The 21,837-nt window shown below is 39.6% G+C and overlaps 1 protein-coding gene across 2 annotated transcripts in view; it reads left to right on the forward strand.

Annotated features, from left to right (window-relative positions):
• DISP1 (dispatched RND transporter family member 1) overlaps positions 1-21,837 on the forward strand; it is a 222,014-nt gene that overhangs the window by 34,036 nt on the left and 166,141 nt on the right. The window lies entirely within an intron of this gene.

Genomic DNA, 21,837 nt, shown 5'->3' on the forward strand with positions numbered 1-21,837 from the left:
TAAGTGTTTGCTTGCTCATACTGTATAGAGAACTAATAGGTAGGCATTTACTCCTATCTATGCCACCACCTCCTGAAATGAGACACAACTGTTTGAATGGACTGACCATTTTCCAGGACTGAAATTGATTCATTGGGTTATGGGATAGTCTATCAACTCAGCTTCTGGGAATGAAACTTCTCTGGGAAGTTTCATATGGGAGAGTGACAGGGTTTAGGATATGCTGCCCCCAAATATGGCATCTTGGCATGTTGACTGTCTTAAGATGAAGAAATTCAAGAAATGACAGGTACGGGACTTTCTGATTTCCCCCAAAGCATGTCATAAGATCTTATGTAAGAGATGCTCTGCCTATACCCAAAGGAACAGAAGGATTTGAACAAACTGGACTTGCTAAGTTTCCCCCTGTTTACTACTCTTAGCTTATACTCCTTTTTGTCCTGTAATACTTTTCCATAACTCTCTACTCTTCATCAAACATAATATAAAAAACTCAGGCTTAACCATTGTTTTGGTCTTTATTTCTTCATGAAGGTTCCTATGTCACATAAAATTTAAGTAAATTTGTGTGCTTTTCTCTTGTTAATCTGTTTTATTATAGAGATCTAGCTGAGAACTTAGACGGGTGGAAGGAAAAGATACTTTTCCTCTCCTACAGGACCAGATGGTTTCCACCAAAGGACTTTCCAAAAAACTTTTTAAAAGCTCTCTTTACTGGAGACTTACGTTGACTGCCCTCTGGAGGAAGAAAAAAATATTTGAAAACAAATCTTTTAATGAGACATTAAATTGCTTTCTCTTGCATCTTATTCTGAAATAAACAGGAGCTAAGGATTACTTGATATGAGCATTGATTGTCACTTGTAAAGCTGAAGTAGGAGCAAATGTTCTAGGATTTATTTAAGCTGAAATTCCCTGGTGGTTCAGATGGTAAAGAATCTGCAATGCAGAAGGCCAGGGTTTGATCCCTGGGTAGGGAAGATCCCTTGGAGAAGGGAATGGCTGCCTACTCCAGTATTCTTGCCTGGAGAATTCCATGGACAGAGGAGCCTGGTGGACTACAGTCCCTGAGGTCACAAAGGTGTCGGACACGACTGAGCAAGTGAGTGACTAGCACTGAAATTACAGTGAACATGTAAAAATGCATTGGTATTGGAATTTTGCAGAGTTTATATCTTCTTCAAGGGCCTCAGTAATCTTCAAAGTGAAGATAACCATACTTTATCAGTTCTCATTCAATTTTAAGCCCAAAGGTAGTTTTTAATTTTTTATAAAACATTTATACAAGACAAGCTTTTCTCATGTGTTTTAATTGATTTTCAAGTGAAAAAATCATGCATTATGAAAAATAGTGCCTCCACTGCTTTTTACGTGTTCTCCTTATTTATTAGTAAATCTTATGAGTATATCTAGAAGTAGAAAATAACTTTAAAGGAGTATTTTCTTTATTGTTCTTTCTTTCGTATAAACCTGTGACCTAGTTTCTATATAAGATGTATGTGTTTTTCTTTGCCCACTAGATAAACACTGTAAAAATAATATTTTAATTGAAAAGATACTTAAACCATATTTTTTAATAGTTAAAGTTTTATCAAGTTATTATTTTGTAGTGGGAAGTGCTAATTTTGTGTTTTTAGCAGTGACTTTGTTAGTGCTAATACAAAGGATGAGCATTCGAAGGGAAGGAATTGCTTGCTTTATGAGTGGTGATGGTGAGTAATGACTAAGTACATTCATTTGCACTGCCATTATAGACTCCAGACAGATATTTCCATGTCTTTTCCACAAGTGGGTTGTGTGATTTGGTGTTCATCACGGACTTAAATTATCTTCAAGTCTTAGAAATCATATAACTTGACCATGAAATCGAGCAGCTGTTTCAAAGGACTCTTTACAAGTAGATTTTATTTTTAATATTTTTTGGCCACTGCATTGAAAAGAAGTTGGTGCAATTTGTGTATGCATATTGGAACTTTGTTTCTCTCCCTCTCTCCCCTCCTTTGTCCATGGAATTCTCCAGGCAAGAATACTGGAGTTGGTAGCCATTCCCTTCTCTAGTAGATCTTCCCAACCCAGGGAATGAACCTGGGTCTCCCGCATTTCAGGCAGATTCTTTACTGTCTAAGCCATCAGGGGGCTTTCCAGGTGGCAGTAGTGGTAAAGAACCCACCTGCCGGTGCAGAAGATGTAAGAGACGTGGGTTTGATCCCCGGGTCGGTCCCATGGACAGAGGAGCCTGTCAGGCTACAGCCCATAGTCGCAAAGAGTTGGACATGACTGAAGTGACTTATCACGCACACACGCTCCCTCCTTTCCTTTCTTCCTTTCTTCTTTCTTTGAAGCAAATTTCAGTGGAAGGATTTCTATAGTACTTTTTGACTGGTCTTCCCCACGTGATCCCTGCCATTAGTAGAGTTGGCTTTGTGCTAGGGCTACTAGGCCATTATGTTTTTATAGATCTGAGTCAGCATCTGTGATATTGCAACCTCTGCATTTTATTTAAATCTGCTCTCCGTGCTTTTGTTTTATGGTTAATGGAGAAGCCTATTCTCTATAAAGAATATAAAGTATCTAAGTTTGTGAAGAACCTGCCAAGGTTGTTGCGGTGGCACGTGTGATTGGTGAATCTTTTAGATTTAGATACCTTTAGTGTTTTCAGCACATGTTTAGTATTAGAATTGTTCCTAGGTCCTTTCTTTTGCAGGATATATATACAGATTGATTGTATAGAATCTTTAATATGCTGACCTTCAATTGTGTTACAGTGAAATGATTCTCTGACCTCTTGCAAACTAGGTTATTTCTTTTTTTTTTTGACTGTGCCACGTGGTTTGTGGGGTCTTTGTTCCACATCCAGGGATCGAATCCATGCACTTCCAGTAGAAGTGCAGAGTCCTAACCACTGGATTGCCAGCGAAGTCCCTAGGTTATTTCAAGATTGAGAATTTCAACATTATTGTCTGGTAAAAGCTATTACTCTATTTTAAGTATTACACAGTTTGGCATTTACATACACACATACATATGTGGAATTTTGAATTAAAGTTAGGTAAAAAAATGGGACAATTATATCAGAGGCATTGTTTAGTTTTTGATAATAAAGGCATCTTAAGTTCATTTGACAGATATAAACTAAATGCCCATGTAGAACTTGTTTGGTACTGGATAGAATTTATAAACAGCCATAGCTTCTTATTCCTTAACCTTAAAAACCCTATAGCTGAACTTGGTGAATATAAGTGTTGTAGTAGTTGTGATGAGAAATTATCACAGGACAAAGAGATTAGAGAAAACTTTTTGGACACTCAAGATAGGATTTGGAAGGTGTAGGTGTAGAGAAGGAAGTACCCAGTAGAGGGAGCTGAGGTGAAGGTGAGACATCGCAGATGTGTGTGCACATTGCAGTTGCTTGCAGTGCTATGAAATGCATGTTAGGGAATAGAGAAGATAAGACTGGAGCTGGGGTATATAGGGCACTGAATACCATCCTGAGAAAACTCAAAGTCTTGTAAAACTATGGGTTGATTGAGGGCCTAAATTGACGGTGTGAAACTACTTCCGGTTCTGAGTCCTCATTCACTACTTGATGGCTTAGTAATCTTGTACAAGTGTTTGGACCCTTTCTGACAGAGATAGATTGGTTCTAGGTGACACATTTGCAAATCACCAAGTCATTGATTTTACCAAAGTTTCTAATGTTTAAGGTCATAATAGTTCCTATAAGACCCTACATTTGGGGTTACTGATCATAAAATATATAGAAAATTATCTTCTCATCGCTAACAAAAATTTTATTACCTAGCAGTTTTCTAGTTGAAGATTTTTTAAATAAAGGACTGTTTTATATAGTTTTGCTTTCTTTTGGATATTGTTGATTTAATTTTGAGTTAACTTTAAGGTGAAAGTAAATATAAGTTAAATTAGATTAACATTTTAAGTTTAAATATTAAGTTAAAGTTCAAAAGCACCCCAAAGAAATCAGAGCTAATAAGAACAGTCTTGTACCCATCCTGTGGATGGAATGAGAACATTGAGGGTTCTGTGCTTGAAAAGAACCTTGTCTTTGAGAATAGACATTTAATGAAATGGTATGGATAGCTGAGATAAGTCACAAGTACAGCTTCACAGGACTTTATATTAGAGTGGCCACAGTGTGGGTATTAAGTAGGTCCTTCCAGACTGTCTCCTTTCCTGTTTAGGGCTACTCTGTGGGCTCTGATCTTGGGTTGACAGTAGTGTTTGGATAATCCACAACTACCCTTTTGTACCCTGCTTTCTGTGACCGTAAACTACCTTTTGACCTCTGAGACTGTTGGACAGTTTAGTTATATGTTCAGACTGCATGGAGAGACTTGTAATGGAGAGTGGTAGACGGGGCTTTGTTCAAGGAGAAAGGGGGTAAGAGAGGCTTGGGCCTACTGCTGTACCTCAGTCTTTAGAATCTGTCCCTTTGGCTGTTGACCGCTTTCCTCAGATGACCACTGGCTTGCCACGATGGGTGTGAAACTACGATATGATGCGTGGGTTATGAGGAATTCATTTCAGATGTTATAAATTGGGCTCTAAATTCACCTGACAGAAACCGGACTTCTCTTCAGAGATCATTAGTGAAGGAGAATTGGAGCCAGAGGACCTGCTGCTTGGCTCCTGTTCTTACTATTTGTGTCACCCTGCAAAAAATGTTGTTTTTCTTAATCTCTTTTGTCTTGAATAAAGGGAGGGATAGTCATTTCTATCGCAGGTTGTTGCTTAGATAGGATGCTAAGAGAGGATTTTATAAAATTCTAAAGAGCTAATTAAATGTGAAGCATCATTGGTAGATTGTGAATCTTTGGAGGCAGGCATGTGTCAAGAGTACCCACAGTGCTAAGGCACAGGTCTTGACCTTGTGAGTTCTGTGAGGGCAGGAGCTTGTTTGTTGCACCACCATGTACCTAGTGTTTTAATTTGGTTGTACTTACATCATGTTCTCTATTTCTAAGTTTAAAAACTTGTACTCTTTTTTTTTGTTTCTCTGTTTCCTGAGAAGTTTTATTATCCCTTCTCCATCTTAGAGAAGATTCCCTGGAGAAGGGTAGACTGCCCACTCCAGTATTCTTGGGCTTTCCTGGTGACTCAGACGGTAAAGAATCCACCTGCAATGTGGGAGACCTGGGTTCGATCCCTGGATTGTGAAGATCCCCTGGAGGAGGACATGGCAACCCACTCCAGTGTTCTTGCCTGGAGAATCCCCATGGACAGAGAAGCCCGGTGGGCTACAATTCATGGGGTCGCAAAGATTTGGACATGACTGAGCGACTAAGCAGGCAGGCGCATCATAGAGAAATAGTGTAACAGAGCATAGCACCATATTCTGTGGCTGGAGAGATAAGCTAACTCTTTGTGGGCTAATCCCTCGAGTAAAGAGGCAGGATCTTAACAGCAGGTTCTCTGTCTGCCTCAGATAAAAAGGAGCAAGACAGTAGGTGGGAATCTGGAGGACACAAATATTGAAAAAGAATGTTTGGGTCCTTCTTTTAGGTAACTTTGGCATCTGTTGAGAAATTTAGCTTAATTCAGCAGACATTCTGGATTTCTGTTTTGTATTTAGGACAGTAGCAAAAAGTATCAAACAGAGTAAACAGACCTTGTATTAGAGTGTGAATAATTTTGACTGTTGAGATGGAAGGAATATGGTGTTTCATTCTCTGAGGGAAAACTGGTTACTGGACTCTTTCGGTGACCATGAAGGTAAACACAATTAAGAGAAAAATCAGACTTCAGTTTTTCTATTCTAGTGATGTTTGTAAGTGAGCACACTAGATTTTAGAAATAGCTGTACAGACAAACTGTTGACTGTGAAGGTTTCCTCCTTTAGCTTTATGTTGGTAAAATAACATTGCTTGATAAATTTTCAGTAAATGAACAGAAGTAGTAATGTGTGGCCAAACTTTAGGATTTACTTGGGACTGGAGCTTTATTATCACCTGGAAGAAAAAATTATCATTTAAACTGTTTAACATCTGGGAATGCCTATAATTGTGATAGACAAACCTTACTTCCACTGGGATAGTGAAAAGAACACTGGAATGGAAGTCAGGAGTCTCGAATCTGTCTACTTACCTTGTATATCCAGCAGAAGCGTCTGTCAGCCAGACCCAAACCTCCTCTTCCTCTCAGGTGACTGACTGCATAGGTGCAGGTGCAGGGGGGTGGGGGGAAACAGAGGCAGCGTAGCAGGAGTGGGACCATGAGCATTTGGGCTGCTTCTTCATATATTTTACCTGTGCCTTCACGGCCTGCTGAGCCCAATCAGGTGCACGTTGCTTCCATTTGACAGTGACGTGTTGCTGTGCACGCCCAGCTTTAGGGCTCAGGGGGTCATATAACACTCAGTTTGTATTGGGCAGCTCAGGTCTCATGGTAACTTGGTAGCCCGTGGTCAAGCATTTGATTTGAAGCCCAGTAGCAGGCCAAGAATTGTCTCTTAAAGGGAGAATGATTATCTGGAGATGATGTAGGGTCTTGCTCCCACATCCTAAAGTTCCGTGCTGTGATTCAATGTGAGGGCCTGCCGAAGGCTCACGCTGTCTGCCAGGGTCCTTCAGGCACTGTGGGATCTGCTGCATCGTGTGGCCCCGGTGCAGTGCTTGCCCAGCAGCCGAAACCTGTCATAAACCTTCTGTTATTCTGGGACCCCTCAAACCAGCAGCTCTTCTGATCACTTGGTAAATGGGCTGGAGTAACACAGCCATGTGAGGACTATGTTGCCTTTAGAATCCATCGTGGTCCCCTAAGCATTGTGCCTCTTTCTTGGTTGTGGGAGGGGCCAGATGCAGCAACCTATCCTTTACCTCAGGAGGGATGTCTCAACCTGCCTCATACCAATGCCCCCTAAAAATTTCACTGAGGTAAAAGACCCCTGAAGTTTAGTCAGATTTGTCTCTTGTCTTCTGATATACAGATGTCTGACCAATTAGTCTAGAGAAGTTGCTGCTGCTCTGCAGTTAGCGTCATGTCGTAGGTACAATGGGACGATGTAATGTCTTGTGGAAGGGGAAGACAGTAAGATCCCTGTGAAGTATACTGTGACACAGGGCTGGAGAGTTGATACACCCCTGAAGTAAGACAGTGGAAATGTATTGCTGGTTTTACCAGCTGAGAGCAAACTCCTTTTGTTGGGTCTTATGGACAGGATAGAGGAAAAGGCATTTGCCAGGTCAATAGCTGCATACCACATCCCAGGGATTGTATTAACTTACTCAAGCAATGAAAACACATCTACTGAAACTCCTGCTATTGGAATCACCACTTGGTTAAACTTACCGTTGATCCGTCACTCTCCAAGATCCATCTGTCTTCTGCACAGGCCTAACAGGAGATTGAATGGAGAGTGGTGGGAATTGCAACTCTTGCATTTTTCAAGTCCTTGTTGATAGCCTGATTTCTGAAGTCCTCCCAGGAATGTGGTATTGCTTTTGATTTACTGGGTTTTCCTTGGTAGAATCAGTTTTAGTAGCTTCCACTCAGCCTTTCCCCATATGATAACCCCGACTCCACAGGTCAGGGAGGAGACAGTGTGAAAATTCTGCCATCTAGTAAGTAGGTGTGTTACAATTATGTATCCTGGAACTGGGGAACCCACGGAGTGGGTTTGGGGACCCACTGGGCCCACTATGAATGGACCTGAGCTAAAACTCCATTGGTAACCTGTCCTCCGTAAACTCCTACTCTGATTGGAGGGCTCTTGTTTTGGGTTCCTGGAATCAGCGTCAGTTCAGAGCCAGTGTCCATCAGTCCCTGGAAGGTCTCGTTATTTTCTTTTCCCCAGTCCGTAGTTACTAAGGTTGGAAGAATGATTAACAGCATACGTTTTCAGTAGTCTACTGGGGTCCTTCTTCAAGAGAACTGACCTTTTCATTTAAGGGGTTCTGGGTCTGTAAACTGGCTCAAGTCTGTGATCAATTGAGGGGCCATGACTCTTTGTTTTTATGATTTGAATTAGAATTTTGTTCCTTTGACCTAGACTTTTTTGCTTATTCAGAACAAATAAGAAGTTAGTAAGCTTCCTATCTATTTTACTTCTAGCAATACCACGATTAGCCAACACCGTAGGTCTGTATGAATCATACTATTCCAGTTGCTTTGACTCTTGTTCATTACGGTGACTATACCCACCTTGCTTTGGCAGCTAAATGCTGCCAGTTGGTCCCTGCCACCTTGGGACCCAATTACTCCCATTGTGTGTAGGTTTTCTGGTTGAATGGTTGCAGTTCCCAGTGGAAGGTCTAGCTTACAGAGAAGAGTAATCAGAAGGCTTTTCAAGGATGTTGGGGCACCTGGCACAGATTTATTTCTGACTCTTCTGGATCCTCGCACTGTGGGCAAGTAGGCTTTAATTGACAATTCACTCTTAACATTTCAATTTTCCTAAGCCTTTGAATCCCTTCTGCATTAGACCAAAGGGGACCCAGGGGTGGGGTGTTTTAAATTTGCTCATGGTATGCCATCTTTTGATGTTTTGGCCAACCAGCCAAACTGTTAGAGCCCTTTCTAATGACCCCAGCTAGAACATTAAAGGCAGAATCTTTGCTTAGTGAGCCCTTATCAAGAAATACAGCCTGATTCAACTTTATGTTCCTTGTACCATTATCCCATACCCTTAAATACTCATTTCCAGACATGTTCCCTCAGTTTCTGCAAGCATAAATTATAATTGAAAACCCAAGTAGTTCTTTTGGAGTGTACATAGCAAACCTCCTACTTTGTACCTCACTTTTAGGGACGTGCTGGGACTTGAGTCTAATTATAAATCTAGAAGAAAAGAGGGGTGGTGGAGGTGAGTCAGCATTGTCTTACATGGCAGCTCCCACTGGGGAGACCCTTGATGTTTCATTAGGCGGAATGGGGTTAATTCCCTTAGAGGTGGAAAGGGAATGGGGTTAATTCCCTCAGAGGTGGAAAGGCTGATAACAGTGTAGGTGGGGTGGCTGCTACTGCTGGACACCCAGGATTATGGTTAGAATCAATCCAGTTCTGCCACATTTAGTGAAAATTTTTATAGTATATATACATTCCTATTGTTATTTAATACGATACAGGAGACATAAGAAATATATGTTTGATCCCTGGGTGGGGAAGATCCTCTGGAGGAGGGTGTGGCAACCCACTCCAGTATTCTTGCCTGGAGAATCCCATAGACAGAGGAGCCTGGTGGACTACAGTCTGTTGGTTTGCAGAGTCAGACAAGACTGAAGCAACATAGTATGCCTGCACAGTAGAACTAGTACAGGATCAAGATAGAGTTGAATCGTGGCTTAATTATTATTAGCCATATGACCTTTAGGTAAACAGCTCTGATGTTTCGGTTTCTGCATTTATAAATAGAGATTATAATACAGACCTGTGACAAAAACTGCTAACTGCCCTTAGAGCCATTCTTTTTTTTTCTCTTTTGAAAAATGGAATTCCCAGCCCCACCCCAAGTTTTAGCCAGCATGACCACTCAACTACAATTGCATTTCTCAGCTAGATGTACCTGAAAGGGGCCTATGACTAAGTTTAAGACCATAAGATGTTAAAGGAAGAGATGTGGACAACTTTTGGGGTGATCTTCTTAAAGAAAAAGTCATTTGCCTTGGATGTCCTCTTCTTTTTCTCTTTGGGAAAGGACAAGAATTGAAGCAGGAGCCTTTATCCAGAGATGGACCCCAGATAATGGAGATGGCAGAACCAGCTAGCTAGTGTGGGTTCCCTGGAGCAGAGCTGTTCACTTGCCCTAGAGTACTCACTTACTTTCCAACTATTATGTGAGAGAGAAATAAACTGTCTTACGTAAGCCCTTAAATCTGTTTTTCCTTTATTAGAGCTGTTGACGGTTTGTTACAGTCTGCCTAAACACTACCTGAAAGAGCTGTGAAGATGAGAGATTATAAATGGCCTAGTTCAGTGTGACATAGTGAGCGCTCTGTCGGTGTTTTCTGTGGTTTGTTAAATATTTACTTTCTACCTGTTGTGGGTGAGGCACAATGCTAAATATAAGGATAATGAAAATGATTTTTGTTAACAGTGGATTTAAGAAAATTAAAACCAAGGGTTCTTTGAATTAAAAATATGATAAATAACTAGCAATAACCAGTTAGAGAACAAAATTTTTATGGTGTCATTCAAGACAGTAGCCAAAAATATACTCGTCTAGAATGAAATAATAAGAAATGGGCAAGAGGATCTGTATGAGAAAAATGTTTAAATTTAAAAGAACTAAAAAATGAATAGATTAAAATATTTAATAAAATATTTCCATTGTTTTATGCTACTTAATGTTATAAAATATCTCTTACAGAGGTTAGTTTATAAGTTTAATTAATGTTAAAAGCTCAAATAATGAGGTAAAGTGTGTAATGAAAAATGTTGATCCTTGACTAGTTCTTCTCAACCTTGGGTTATTATCCCTGGTGGCAACTATTTTTATTAACAGTTTCTTTGGGTATATACTTCCATATTTTTCACTGTATTTATGAGCTCATTTCTTAATTTTTCAATTTTAGTCACTATATGTTGACTTTCTAATAAGACAAATGAAGATTTAGTTCTTTATACCTGCCTTCCATTAATTCTTTGCCTCTCCCCATCAACGTTCTTCTTCCATAATAGTACAGTTTTTGGTTAGTCACTGTCTTCATTATTATAATTATGTATTATTCGTAGATGAGCCACAAAGTGATTATTATGACTATACTTACTTTTCTTTGTAACTTATTTTTCTTAGAATTTATGGGAAATTTTCTTTTATTATATCTTTGATAATTTCTTCTTCTTTTTTCTGTCTTCCAGAATTTCTGTAGTCTAATTAGCTATTGTAGATTTTGATCTTCCAAGTTTCTAGAGTCTGGGTGATTTCCTCAGCTTTATTTTCAGCCTTACTGTTATATATATTTTTAAAGTTTCTGCTCTCATTTAAATTTTTCAAAAGTTTGTTTCTTATTTTCTAGGTTTTCCTTTATGTATCCCCTATTCTTGTTTTATGGATACAGTTTCATCTCATCTTACTGAAGGTATTAATTTTAATTAAAAAAAAAAAACAGTTTATTTGTGTACTGTATAGTTTTTTTTTTTTCTATCTGATTTGGTTTCTTTTTTATTCATGATAGAATCATGTCCCAGTTGTTCCTCAAATGTTTAGTTAATGCAGAAAATTTTAGTGGAATCTCTGTGCATATGATTTGCACTCTAGGACCATTAATTGAAAGCAAGATTTATATTATTGAGATATCTCTTGACTCTTAAAACTTACAGTATTTTCTTCTGAACTGATTTTTCTTCACAAGGAGGAATCATTATCTCCTGCCTAGGCAGTAAAAGGCTCGTCTGACACTTGAGTAAGAGAAGAGAGCTTGGGAGTCAGGGGTGATCTCACTGCTTAGTAAGTAAATTTGTATCACTGCTTAGTAAGTAAACTTGTATTTACGCTTCTTGTTTTCAGTACAGTATCTTATCCTCACACCCAGTGTCTTTAGTTCCTAAGTCAAATCTGTCACATTCAGTTTTTACCGGAGAGTAACTGCTTTTCTCTTGCCGGAATGAGTGTTCGTGGGAGAATTAGAAAGAAGTGTCCAGCGTGTAGTTGTTCCTTATGAGAAGTTTCATCATTCTCCTGATTTTAGCCCCACTCATTACTCTGCCTCATTCTGTGCCTTTCTGGGATTCTTTATTTGTGGATTACTTTCTTGTTGGCATTGTTCTCTTAACTACAGGTTGTTAAGTTTCCAGTCTATCTGTTCTGCTAAGTCAGAAACTGTTCAACTCTTTGCTTTCCATCTTCCAAAATTTTATTAGCTTCTTTTGTCTTTAATTTCCTCCAGTCTTTATCCCAAGTATTTAATACTTAAAAAATGTTTCCTTTACTGTCTTTTTAGTGGAGTTTTGGGAGTGAGTGATGATAAATGCATATATTATGCATATAAGTAAGAGATCTTTCAATTTTTAAAAATAGTAAACAAAGTTTAAGCAAATAGCATGAAAACAAAAAGACTGGCAAGAGGAAGTAGTTTCATACTCTCTGGATTTCTTTAGAGGCAAACCTCATTTAAGAATGTCTTGTTTTCTCTCTGGCTCCAGCATCTTAACTCTCATCTTCACAATTGTCTTAGGACATGCAGGGCCTCTGGTGTTTGGAATGCTCAGTTTTCCTGGCTCCTGCAAATTACTTTCTCATGACTAGTGAAAATCTCCCATACCAAGCATTTTCTCATTTTTTTCCCCTAAGCCATTTCTGTATTGTATCTTAATAAATTTCTAGTCTAAAATTTGTTTTGAGTCTAAATCAGTGGAAATTTTAGTGATAAATCACATAGAGCTTTAACCATGTATCATATATATCAGATAATGTTTCTAGTTACAAATAACTGAAAACTTGACTTGGTAAAACAAAGGGAATTTGTTTCATTTACTTAACTGGAAAGTTTAGAGACAGGTCAGTCTTCAGATGCTATTTGAGCAGGACCCTGGCTCTGTTTCTTTGTAATTCTCTTGGCTTTGCTCAAATCTTCATGCTGATTTTGTTTTTAGGCTGGCTTTCCTCATGATTGCAAAATGGCTGCAGCAGTTATAGGCATCATATTTTATACCACCATCATACACAAGAGGAGAGATGTTCTTTTCCAAAAGTTCCCAGGAAACTTCTCCAGACATCAGGGTGAAGTAGGGGATATTACACTGAATACCTTGAACTTGAGTCCTCTGCCTTATTGCTAGAGTGAATGTGGTTGCCTCCCCCCTAAACATAAAGGCTGTGTGAGGCAGGAGTAGTGCTCCAAAGGCAAAGTAGGGGACATGGTTGCTGGGGGTGCAACCACAGTGTCCATTACAGTGTTAAGTTTTAATATTTCTGCTTTCTCACTGTATCACCATTTTTATATTTTATATCATTATGTTTTTTATAAGTTCAGTTCAGTTCAGTCGCTCAGTCGTATCCGACTCTTTATGACCCCATGAATTGCAGCACTCCAGGCCTCCCTGTCCATCACCAACCCTCAAGTCCATCGAGTCGGTGATGCCATCCAGCCGTCTCATCCTCTGTCGTCCCCTTCTCCTCCTGCCCCCAATCTCTCCCAGCATCAGTCTTTTCCAATGAGTCAACTCTTCACATGAGGTGGCCAAGGTACTGGAGTTTCACCTATAGTGTCAGTTCTTCCAAAGAACATCCAGGACTGATCTCCTTTAGAATGGACTGGTTGGATCTCCTTGCAGTCCAAGGGACTCTCAAGAGTCTTCTCCAACACCACACTTCAAAAGCATCAATTCTTCGGCGCTCAGCTTTCTTCACAGTCCAACTCTTGCATCCATACATGACCACTGGAAAAACCATAGCCTTGACTAGACGGACCTTTGTTGGCAAAGTAATGTCTCTGCTTTTTAATATGCTATCTAGGTTGGTCATAACTTTCCTTCCAAGGAGTAAACGTCTTTTAATTTCATGGCTGCAATCACCGTCTGCAGTGATTTTGGAGCCCAAGAAAACAAAGTCTGACACTGTTTCCATTGTTTCCCCATCTATTTGCCATGAAGTGATGGGACCAGATGCCATGATCTTCGTTTTCTGAATGTTGAGCTTTAAGCCAACTTTTTCACTCTCCTCTTTAACTTTCATCAAAAGGCTTTTTAGTTCCTCTTCACTTTCTGCCGTAAGGATGGTGTCATCTGCATATCTGAGGTTATTGATATTTCTCCCAGCAATCTTGATTCCAGCTTGTGCTTCTTCCAGCCCAGCATTTCTCATGATGTACTCTGCATATAAGTTAAATAAGCAGGGTGACAATATACAGCCTTGATGAACTCCTTTTCCTATTTGGACCCAGTCTGTTGTTCCATGTCCAATTCTAACTGTTGCTTCCTGACCTGCATATAGGTTTCTCGAGGGGCAGGTCAGGTGGTCTGGTATTCCCATCTCTTTCAGAATTTTCCACAGTTTATTGTGATCCACACAAGTCAAAGGCTTTGGCATAGTCAATAAAGCAGAAATAGATGTTTCTCTGGAACTCTCTTGCTTTTTCGGTAATCCAGAGGATGTTGGCAATTTGATCTCTGGTTCCTCTGCCTTTTCTAAAACCAGCTTGAACATTGGAAGTTTATGGTTCACGTATGGCTGAAGCCTGGCTTGGAGAATTTTGAGCATTACTTTACTAGTGTGTGAGATGAGTGCAATTATGTGATAGTTTGAGCATTTTTTGGCATTGCCTTTCTTTGGTACTGGAATGAAAACTGACCTTTTCCAGTCCTGTGGCCACTGCTGAGTTAGGATTCCCCTAATTATTCAAATTTCATTAGTCTTACCCATAAACAAAGCATTTTTGTCTTCATCCTAGAGGCTTTCCGTGAAAATTTGTTTTATAAAAATTCTCCCCCAAATTCTTTTGTCTTTAGAGACTTTTTTATTCTATCTTATGATCATCTCTTACAAGGAAAGAGAATTTTTCTTCTCCCTCCTTACCTTCTTTCATTTTACTTTACCTTCCTTCTCTCATCTAAGTGAAGCCCAAAAAGAAAAAGAATTGTATTTTTACTGCTTGACAAGCGCTCCCTCCTGGGAGGAAGAAGTGTTCTGTGGTTCCTTCTTTCACATTCTGTTTGATCCTGTCTTCCCCTCTGCTTTCTAGATGTGCTTATTGAATGACAGGAATATCAGCATAGAGCCTTCCTTTGTCTTACTGTGTTTAATTTTGGTTTGCAGTGTACCATTTCATTTCTTCCTCTTGAGACCATGTTCTCTGATTGCTTTTGAGATAATCTCTTTGTCTTTGGTGTTTGTATAGTTTGTTGACAATGCATCTTAGTGAGATGTGTATGTAGGAGGTTTCTCAGTCTGATGATTAATGCTTTTCATCATTTTTGGAAAATTCTCACCTATTTCTTCAAATATTGCTTCTCATTCTGTTCTTTTCTTGATTTGCTGCAGGTTGTTACTAGGTCTTTTTTCCTATGCTTGGTATTTCTTAATGCCATGTTTCATTTTCCACGTCTCTGTTTTGTATCTGAGTAATTTCCTAAGCTCTTTCTTTTTCCGCTAACATTCATTTATGTATTTGGCTGCGCTGGCTCTCAGTTGCAGCATGCAGGACCTGTGCTGTGTCATGCGGGATCTTTCACTGCAGTACGTGGGCTCTCTAGTTGTGGCACATGGGCTCTGGAGCTCGTGGACTCAGTAGCTGTGGCACTCGGGCTAGTTGCCCCACAGCGTGTGGGATCTTAGTTCCCCCACCAGGGATCGAACCTGTGTCCCCTGCACTGCAAGGCTGACTCCTAACCCCTGAACCACCAGGGAAGTTCTAACTCTTTGTCTTTTTTTTAATGGTTTCTTAAGCTGTGTCTTAACCTGCACCTTGCTATGCTGTGCTTTAGTCGCTCAGTTGTGTCCGACTCTTTATGACCCCATGGACTGTAGCCCATCAGGTTCCTCTGTCCATGGGGATTCTCCAGGCAAGAATGCTGGAGTGGTTTGCCATCTCCACCCAGGGACTGGACTGGGGTCTTCTGCATTGCAGGTGGATTCTTTACCATCTGAGCCACAAGGGAAGCCCAAGAATACTGGAGTAGCTAGCCTATCCCTTCTCCAGGGGATCTTCCTGACCCAGTATTCGAACGAGGGTCTCCTCCATTGCAGGCAGATGGATTCTTTACTAGATGAGCTACCAGAGAAGCCCAACCTGCAGCTTAGTAAAATATATACATATATATATATTTTTTAATTTCAGTGCTTATAAAACTCCTATTCCCCCTCCCAAATCTGTCTGACATTTTTGATATGTTTTATAATGTCTTTTAAATAATTTTAAGCATGCTTATTTTGTAAGTTCTATTTGTACTATTAACTGAAGTTTTTAATTGTCTAATTCTATTGTCTTTTATGTCTTCTGTTTATCATATGGTGGGTTATTTCTTCAAGTGCTTTGTAACTTTGGATTATAAGCTCATCTTTAGTGAGGCTTTATTTTTAGAAATTCTCTAGGTCCAGAGTAGTTTTGCATTTGTTTTTGCTAGGTATCCCAGGAGTATTATTGGCCTGAGATGAGTTTTTTTGATAAGTTTCTGAGCCTCGGATTTCTTGACCCATGCAGCTAATATACGTTTGAACTTCAAACCTCTCTAAAGGCTGGGCCACAACTCTCAAGTTCTCAGTGTAGGCTGTTATTGTCCATTAGAACCCTGGCCAAGATAGTTAAGCCTCTTAGCTGGGCAACTTGGTTTTATGAGAGCATTTTATTCTAACTCTCTGTTTCTCAAGGTTAAGGCCCCATTTCCAGCTACTTAGTAGGTGTTAAAATTCAAGCCTTTTGGTTATTGAAACTGGCATGTCTCCCCACAGCAACCACAATCAATTCATGCTTATGGCTCTGGTTTTCTCAATTCCTGTCTCTTATTTTTGGCCTCTCACTGCTTAATTTCCTTCTGTGCGGTTAAAGGATTATTGTTTTATTTCATCCAGCATTGTGAAATGTTTAAGATAGTCTTAGGTCTGGTTCTCCAGGAAATAAGAGAGTTGAGGCAGAGATTTGCATGGAGGAGGTTTTTGAGGCAGTTCTCTTGGGAACAGCATCTGTAGGAAAGTGAAAGATTGTGAAGCAGGATTGAGCAGAGGGAGAAGCTAACCTACAGTGCAGTTGCAACCAGAATTTCAATTCTGTGGAGAGCTCTGGGCTGGGCTCAGTGTTCAGAGATATTTCAGATTCAGGCATGGGGCCAGATCTTTGTACCTCAGGGAACCCCGCTCTCTAATAATATTTCCTCTGGTCAAACTGGCCTATGAGGACAGCTACCGCTGAGCTGGATGATGCTCACCAGCGCGTTCCTTACTGCTTTGGGGATATAGTGTCTTTTGGGCCCTCCTGTGGAGTATGGTTGGCAGGCACCTTTTTCTCAGCCTAAACCTGGTGTGTGCTCTCCAGGGTCCCACTATTCCTTCACTTTACCATCTGCAACAGCAGTTCTGGCATTTTCCTTTCACTTACAGTAGACCTTTACATCATCCAAGCTTTTAAGAGCTATCTTAGTAGTAGACTAGTATCATTTCCAAGGTCCTTGTCTAGGTGTTAAATTCTGTATCATGGGAGGATACCTGCTTTCAGCTAGATGCATGCTCAGTCACTCAGTTGTGTCCAGCTCTTTGTGATCCTATGGGTTGTAACCTGCCAGGCTCCTCTGTCCATGGGATCCTCCAGGCAAGAATACTGGAGTGGGTTGCCATTTACTTCTCCAGGGGATCTTCCTGAACAACAAATTGAATCCACGTCTCCTGTGTCTCCTGCATTGTCAGGTAGATTCTTTACCACTGAGTCACCTGGGAAGCCCTTTCAACTAAGCTCTCCTTTATCCAACTTTATATTCTATCTCCCTTGATCAGCATTTTCAGGATCCAGCCCTACATGTACTTTTCCAGGTGCTGTGGGTAAATGTTGGCTAAGTCAGTCCTGCAGCTCCTTCAGCATATAGCCTGTTCTACCTTAGCACATTCTGCACTTCCCAAGCATAGTTGTTTGTGATTGGTCTGGAGGCTGGAAGGGGAAGTGGAGGTTGATTGTGGAGGACATAGGTTGTCTTGTGTAGTAGAAACCTTTGCATCATCTTCAGGCAAGGAAAAGTGTTATTAATAATTCCTCAGGATCAGACAGATCCTGGGAACCTGGAGATTCAAGATTTTCAAGCACATGACTCAGATATCCTCATGTTAAGCCTTAGGGTTCCATGCCTTTCTAATCAGAACCCTGACCTTGATGTAGTTGATTTGAGGGGATTGAAAATCCAGCCTGGAGCTCAGCTACCCTTATGTTGAGTCTTGGGCTGAAGCTTCGGTTTTCTGTTGTTTTTGTCGTTGTTGTTGGAGATGAGAGGCTTTTTATATGCTGCCAAGATGTCTTTTGACTTTTGCACTTTACGTTCAGTTGGTGATTAATCAGTCAGTTGCCCACAGCACCAATAGCATCTAGCAAGAGCCATCTGATTTCACAGTCCTTATAATTACTGCTTTACTCTTAACTTCTCAAATCCTGAAACGTGATATCCACCAGCTCATTCATCTTATACTGGTGTCTTATTCCAGATTACTAGTGGTGAAAGTTTTAACTGTCCTGCCACCTGCCAGGGGTAATGGTACTCCATCTCCTCCTAGTGATGGGAGTCTTTGGGTGAGGGCAATTCCTGGAGAGACTCTTGGCTGTGAACCAACAGTAGCTAACATTCTTGGCAGCTGGGGAAATTGAGTCTTTAAGCGCAAGACCTGGGAGATGAATCATAGTGTCCACTCCAGAAGGGTTTCTGGTATCTCAGTGTGTAGTACAGCCAGAAATAAGAGCTAGCCCAAACATGTAGAACATAAATTCTTATGTGGACTCTTTTTCTTAGTAGGTAACAAGTTTGGATGTGATTTCTTTGAGTCATTCAATCCTCAGCAGAAATTCCATTTTCAAAGTGTATAAATCATTAATCATATTACTGGAATGAGAGATCATGATTTTGCGATAAACCTAGGCATTATTGATTAATTACTTTAAGGGGTAGATAACTACTTTTTGGTGATATAATTTTTCTTAGAAAGTTTTGTAATGGGGTGTCATCTTGCCAGCTTATTGAAAAAATACTTATTTACAGAATCTATTCCTATAGCTTTAATTATGGACATTCATGGAAAAGAAAAGTTAGAAAACATTTTCATCCAGTCTAGTGGTTTCCCATTTATTCACATTTGGTTATGTGACCATTACATCTAAGTTTTGAAAATTTTTAACACTCCTAAAGAAACCCCATACTTGTGAGCAGTCACTCCTCATCCTGCTCCTTGCCCTTCCTCCCCCACCTCAGCACCAGAAAACCACTAGTCTCCTTTCTGTTGGTATGGATTTGCCTCTTCTGGACATTTTATATAAATGGAATCATACAATATGTGACTGACTTCTTTTACTTACAGCCAATACCTCTTTATTCCTCTGTAGATTAAGCCTAGTAATCATTCTCTGTCTTATAGTGAGAGAAAGAACATTGCACACCAAAGCTGAAACCCTTCTAATACCACCTCTACTTTATGCCACTGCTGTTCCATCAGCTATGGCTTGGCGAGAAGTTTCTAGTTATGGGTAGCAACCATAGTATATCATTGAAGTGGCTGTATTTCAGCAGTCTCACGAATTAAGCAGTAATGAATGAAGTAATTTCAGAGATTTATTTATTTACTTAATTTGTTCATTGATTCATTCATTCACTTATTCATTCAAACTGGCTTTGTGGAAGGAAAGGAATGAGGTATCATATATATTTCAGTCTGCTCTAATGAAGAACTGCATTCCAAGTAATAATGGGTGGTGGTTTTGACTCTTTTTTTTTCTAGAAAGGAACATCTCAAGTATTTTTTTTCTTTTAGAGAACTAGAACAGTTTAATTTCCCTTCTATTGTTATCTGATTATAAGAGAAGAAAAGTGCCTGTCATCATCATAGTTGTAATTCTAATATCACTTGTTGGCTGCTTATAAGCTGTTAGCCTGTTGGACACTGTACTAAGCGAGTCACATGAATTATTCTCTATTATTTTAACAGCCTTGTCAGTTAAGTGGTATTATCTTCATATTAGAAATAGGAAAAATGAAACTCAGAGATTGAATAATGTTCAGATTCACATCTGTGCCAGCTTGAGTGTTCACGCATTTCTAGATGGCTGTTTTCTGATTATTCTTTTAAAGTCTGTAATATTAATGTTAACCCCTACAAAGCATCTGTGTAATGCGTTGGTCATGATTCAAATGATACCTTCATGAAGGCCCATGGAACTCCATAGTTGTGTGCCCTACAGCTCAGTAATGGTGTTTCTTCTTAATAGTGTGCCTAGAGAGCTGTTTGTTCAGATTTATCGCCGCATATTAACAGTAACCTGTTTTAGGCTAACATTTATTGGGTGTTTATATGTGCCAGCCTCTATGCCGAAGGCATTGTCTCATTTGAACTTTAAAACAACTAATGTGACTGTGACTTCTGATGTCCTCATTTTCCAAATAAAGCAGCTAAGCTTTGAGAAGTTAAGATAGCTCCCTTTGGTACCCTAAGTTTATATCTGTATAAAGAGACAGCACTGGGATTTGAAGAATGTGTGTTAGCACACTCTTAACACACTGTGCTATGCTGGCTCTCTCGTTGGATGTTGGTAGCGGTCATTTTTACTTGTCTTTGGTGAGCTTAGTCTTTCCATTCCTATGCCGTTTCTACTTATTGATAATCTGTCTTCTTTCAAGACCACTTGTTCATTTGCTAAGTTGTGTCCAACTCTTTGCAGCCCCGTGAGCTGCAGCATGCCAGGCTGTCTTTCACTATCTCCCGGAGTTGGCTCAGATTCATGTCCGTTAAGTCAGTGATGTCGTCCAACCATCTCATCCTCTGTTGCCCCCTTCTCCTCCTACTCTCAGTCTTTCCCAGCGTCAGGTCTTTTCCAACGAGTCAGCTCTTCACATCAGGTGGCCAGAGTATTGGAGCTTCAGCTTCAGCAGCAGTCCTTCCAGTGAATATTTAGGGTTGATTTCCTTTAGGATTGACTGGTTTGATCTTCTTTCTGTCTAAGGGACTCTCAAGAGTCTTCTCCAGTTCCACAGCTTGAAAGCATCAATTCTTTGGCACTAAGCCTTCTTTATGGCCCGGCTGGTCTTGTCTTTTTAATTTTGATGGAATGGTGAACTGATGTGTTGTTTATACTTGTAGATTAATTGTATTTTTAGTCAAAAAATTTGAAAGATAATACGTGATAAAACCAATTAAAGTATTTATAAATTTTTTTCATTGGAGAAATAACATATTCACTATAATAAAGGGGAAAACACTTAAAGCTATATGTATATTTATTCCTTTTTCTTGGAATATTTACTCCTTTTTCTTCAAATTTTAGTTTCATTTTAAATGTTCTTTATCTGTTATCATCATAAGAAAGTAATTATCATCTCAAAGACATTTTAATCATCAGCAGATAAGTGGAAGGAAGTTATTTTAAAGTGGCTGTGCATTAAAAATTGCACTGTTTATATGTTATATCCCAAAGGTAAAACTTGATTCACCTTTAAGGTTGAAGACAGGGAAGGGCATGCTCTAATCTATTAATAGTTTCTTCCCCTTAATTCAGATAGCCTTTGGCATCTTGGAGGAAGATAAGCCCAGAGGTAGAGATCTGTATGTATTAATATTAGAAGCATACTTTTCAGAGGTGCTGGGTGAAGGAGAACGTATCCTCTGCTTACTGGCTCCTATTGGGATTTGTATACCTCATGGCCCCTTAGCATATTAATGACAAGAAGGCCTTCTCCCCTTCCTCCCTTTCCTACTGAGTACAAGTTACACTTTCCTAAATCTCAACTTTTCCTGCATACTCCTGGTTATAATCAGTAGATTTCCTGGCACACTTGTACATGCTCTAATATTTAGTAATGTTTTCTTAAGGAAATCCCTTTTCTGGAATGTTGGAATGCATTTCTGTGCCTCTCCATTTTTTACCTCCTATACAAATTTTTTGATAAGGAAATATTTCACTAGAAAACATAGAGCTTTTCCTTATGCTCGTTCTTTTCACTCAACTTTCTAGGCTAAACACCTAAATGTTTGTGCTAAAAACATCAAAAAAGTTGTAATAATTTATATGTTCTCCCTTTTTCTCCTCCTAGTGTAATTCAAGCATATTTTAAATAGACTAGGTTTTAAAATAGAATCATCGGTAAGTGATTTGACAGTATTTATCCATACTTTTAGTACCTGTTCTCTGGACCTTATTATGTGCAATTTGGAGTACCACAGTTAAAATTTTAAAGGGGCTGATTAGAGTTGAGTGCATCCTTTTTGCCTGT

This window comes from Bos javanicus, chromosome 16 (genome assembly GCF_032452875.1).
Source record: "Bos javanicus breed banteng chromosome 16, ARS-OSU_banteng_1.0, whole genome shotgun sequence".
Taxonomy (NCBI): Eukaryota; Metazoa; Chordata; class Mammalia; order Artiodactyla; family Bovidae; genus Bos; species Bos javanicus.